Below are 4,326 nucleotides of genomic sequence, written 5' to 3'. Positions count from 1 at the left end.
GGCACAATGGGGCAAACACGCGCGCCGCAGGGGTGCTGCCAGCCCTGCCGGGTGGGGAGAGAAGGGCAGGGGGGGCTCAGGACCCGGACCCCAGGAAACACCTTGAACTTCACGAGTGAAGCTTTTGCTCCTTTCTCACCCCGTTTTACACATCCATACATGACCTAATTTTCTAACCCGAGCCGTGCAGAAGAGTGCGTAATGTGCCGTGACAGCTTGCATATGTGTTGTTATATTTAAAGATACCTTCACTTTTTTCCCCTTCCCTGCTGGACTTGCTGCACCGCGGGGTAGTGCCGTAAGGGCAGCCTGTGCTCCGGCACGCTGCGGGGAAACCGCTGAGCAGGGGAGGGGGCGAGAGAGGGAAAGAAGCTCCAATTGACCAGACTGGGGGGAAATTGGGAGAAAGGCGGACTGTACTTCTGCGAGTTGGTGTGCATTTCTGCTTTGTTTCCGATGTCCCCCCCGCCCTTCCTCATGGGATGCAGTGACAAGAGTGGGAATGGGGATGGGATTTTGCTGCCGGTCCTGACCTGTTGGCCAAAACCCCGACCTCGGTGGGGCCCATCAGGTTTCCCTGGTGCTTCGAAGTCACGTGGGGGACGTGGGCTGTTGTTGTGGGATGCTCGGTCTGTGCATCCCTGCGTGGAGCATCTTTTTGCTCCTCAGCCCGCTAGCCTCATGGAGCTCCCAGATGAACTGAGATGGATGTGTCGGTTCTGCAATAACTGTCTGAATGTTTATTCTTTTTATGGCGATACCATCCCAGGGTCTCTGGGCAATGGGGCCCTGTGGTATGTGTTGCCAAAAAATAGTCCCTTCCCTAAAGAGTTAATAATTAAGTATTAATATTCCTGCAAAGTAAGAAGTACGTAGAGTTTTATCGAAAGATGAAGCTGTTTAGAGTGATTTCATTGCAAGGCTGAGGTATAACGTGAGCTAGTGTCATACAGCTGGGACTGGGGTTTCGCAGCCCAAAAATCTGCTGGACATGCATGTGGAGGCTCCCTCCCTCCTACCGGGCACGGGCTATTCCCTTCTCCGCTTGCATCCACCTGCAGCTCGCTGTGCCAGAGACCCTCAGGGGCAAGAAGGTTTTTAATCTCTGCCCTGAGCTCAGCTGTGTGCATTTGCTGCACCATTTGCCTTTTTTTTTTTTTTTTTTTTTTTTTTTTTTTTCTGCTTCCCATGTGCTCCGGGCTTCGCCTTTGCTTGGCTCTGACTCGGTCGAGGGTACGAGAGCCATTAAATCCCAACAGAGCGGCTCTGCTGGGTTCTGGTAACAGCACCTGATCTTTAGATTTACTCTTGATCTACCGTGCCCGTGTCTGTGACACCCTCTGGCTGTCTCAGGCAGTAAAGGCTGTATCTGCCCGCAGCTCTCTCACATACCTGGGCTGCGTTAGGGGGGATCTTACAGAAAACAGCTCAGCAGCCCTCCCACGTTCCAGCACAGGAAAGTCTGGGCTTGAAAATAAAATTGATGCTCTTTGCTCCTCTCAGGCCAGGGAAGTTTAATAGGGCGTTTAAAGCGAAGCTCCCGTTCTCAGGCTGGTGCGGTTCCTGCATCGCAGGCAGCGAGGCAGCGTCCCAGGCTGTCGCCTGACGGGGCTCGCTTTGTGTTTGCGCTGGAAGGTGCTACATGGAAAAGAAGCCTTCTCAGTTGCTACCAGATCAGCAGGTAGACTTTTTCCACCCCATATGTCTAGACTTAACTCCCGGTGCTGGTAAGATCTGTCGCACTAGTCCTCTAAAGGGGAATAACCTCTCCGAGCAAACAGAGTGATCGCATCGCTCTTCTGCCTATCGAGCCAGCCCTGCTGCCGTTTGCAAGTAGGCGTTAAATACTAAAAGCTTCTCTGTATGACCGTGCCTATTCGGGATCACCTGCTCCAGGCCACGGCTAACTATGCACAGAATCCACCGAAACGGGATCTTTTTATCCCAGCAGAGAGGGCACACCCCAGCCTTTTTGGCCTTGGGAGACTGCAGCAAACAACAACAACAAAAAAAAACCCCGAAACCAATCAACCAATTTGCGTGTGTGTAAAATGAAAAGTCTGCTTCAACTGACTTGCTGCAAGGTGGACCGCACCGGTGCGACCGTGCAACCTAAAAACGCCAGCAGGTCCCAGGGGTCTGGCCAAGCGACGGGGACGCTGCGGGGACGGGCGGTGCGGTGCCCTCCCGACAATCAGATCTTTCCAGCCCTTGTGAAATTGTAGCTTGACAGCAGCAGAACTTCTTGACATGTTTTGATGTAAGTATAACACTGTATTGTAGTTACGTGGTATATGCCAATATGTTAATAGTGTATACCGATTAGTTAGGGTTTGCTAATGTACTACATTTCAATAAAAAGCAATTTAAAAATGTGGAGTTTGTGAGCTTTGTGTCTCTGAAAATACAGGAGGATGAGAGCATCGCCCAGTGACTCCAGTCCCTCCAGTATTTCCTTTATATATATATATATATGAGGACAGTGTGGAACAACATTGTCAAAAGATACATTTTCAGAGCAGATTTTTCCCACTCTGCGGTAAATATTGTTTTATTTTGCTATACTAATGCCTAGAAATCTCAGTCCATTAAAGGCAGCGTGGTTCAAAGTGGCTTATGAATTTACATAAGACACTAATCCACCTTCCCGCAGCATTTGCCACCTGAAAGATGGCACATAGCGAGCAGGAGCAGAGATAGTAACACAGAGAGGGATCCTTCAGCATCTTCTCCCAGTGCTCGAACCCTTCCCACAGCACATCCAGCCTTGAGAAACCAGTGTGCTGTTCCCAAACACAGCCATGGCATCAGGATGAAGGCAGAGCCTTGCAAGCTCAGCCAGCTAATAAATATTTATGTTACGGTAGTGTACAAAGGCTCCAGCTGGGATCAGGGCACTGCACTAACACAGAAGATAGATCATCCCAGGGTTAAGGGATTTACAGCCTAATGAAAACATGGCATTCCCGCCTTCCTGGGAGCCGGGCAATAAGCACAGAGAGGGTAGATGTCAATATTTTCTGCTGTTGTAACACGTCTAGAGTTTGCAGGAGGGCTCTCTAATGGTTATTAAAACAAGAATAGTGATTCACTAAATCACTGGGAACCTGCTCCGCGGCCAAGAGCTGAGGAGGAACCACATCTCCCGCTCTCCTGTTTGCTGCGAAGACCATCATTGGACTTGATCACAAACCCCACCTGGGCTCCAGAGCTGTGAAACAAGGGCCAAAATGGAGCTGGCTGCCAGGAGGGGGATGCTGGGACCCCGTCCCAGTGGGGTGCAGGCTGGCTGGCTGAGGCTGAGCTGCTGGTGGTGCCAGGCAGGGCATGTGCTTCGCAGCAAAAAGGGGAAATGAATTCCCGTTTGCCCCAAGGGGAGGTGAAAGCATCGCCAGCCTGGGCAGGAGAGACGGACATGTCCCTGCAGTGTGGGGGCCAAGGGATGCAGCCCCCTGCAAAGCCACAGTGGGAACTCCCTGCAAATAAATCATAGAATCATGGCATCATGGAATGGTTTGGGTTGGAAGGGACCTTAAAGATCATCTAGTTCCAACCCTCCTGCCATGGGCAGGGACACCTCCCACAAATTGCTTCATGTAAAATGGGAGGGAGCATTTAAATAATCTGTCTCAGTTAATGGCAGCTTCAGTGGGTCCCACGGGGCTGCACAGGAAGATTTTTCACTTGCCTGATGTAAAGAGATCACAAAGCGTTGGGAATGGCTGGAGAACAACTTACTGCAGACTCTCTCCATCTTTGATAATGAAGAAGGTATCACCACCTTTGTCAAGGGCAAGGTACACGTAAGTAACATGTTTCCCTGAGGGACTTCTAGATCCTGAGAAGGAATGGGGAGGCAGTTTTAAGAACTTTTTACCCTTGGGAGGGAGAGCTCTGTTGCAAAACTTCTCTCTGCTCCCTTTTCAGATATACATACGTCATGAAATTTATACAGTATTATCAGCATCGCATTACAGCTGTAACACTGGACAAATGTATGGGGGGGGGAAGTTTATGAGCAGTGGATGTCGAGGAACTGCCTGCTTAGGATGCTCCTACTGAGTAAATGATAATGCATCTTTAAAGCACATTACTCCAGTCAAATTCAAGCTGCCCTGGCAAAGGTCTTTTCAGTGTTGCTTGAGGGCCCAGGGAATGCCTTCTGCAGCCCTCCGGCCCCCCAGAGGCAGAGGAGGTGAACCCCAATTGCCCACCGAGTTCGGTACAGGGAGGTGCCTGGTGGCTCTCCGCGCAGTGGGGCTCGAACTCGTGACCTCTTCACTGCGGAGCCGCCGCCCTCGCTCCCGCGCCACGGCGGCAAGCACG

This window comes from Charadrius vociferus, unplaced genomic scaffold (genome assembly GCF_000708025.1).
Source record: "Charadrius vociferus isolate BGI_N301 unplaced genomic scaffold, ASM70802v2 scaffold529, whole genome shotgun sequence".
Lineage (NCBI taxonomy): Eukaryota > Metazoa > Chordata > Aves > Charadriiformes > Charadriidae > Charadrius > Charadrius vociferus.
This window is presented reverse-complemented; position numbering follows the sequence as displayed.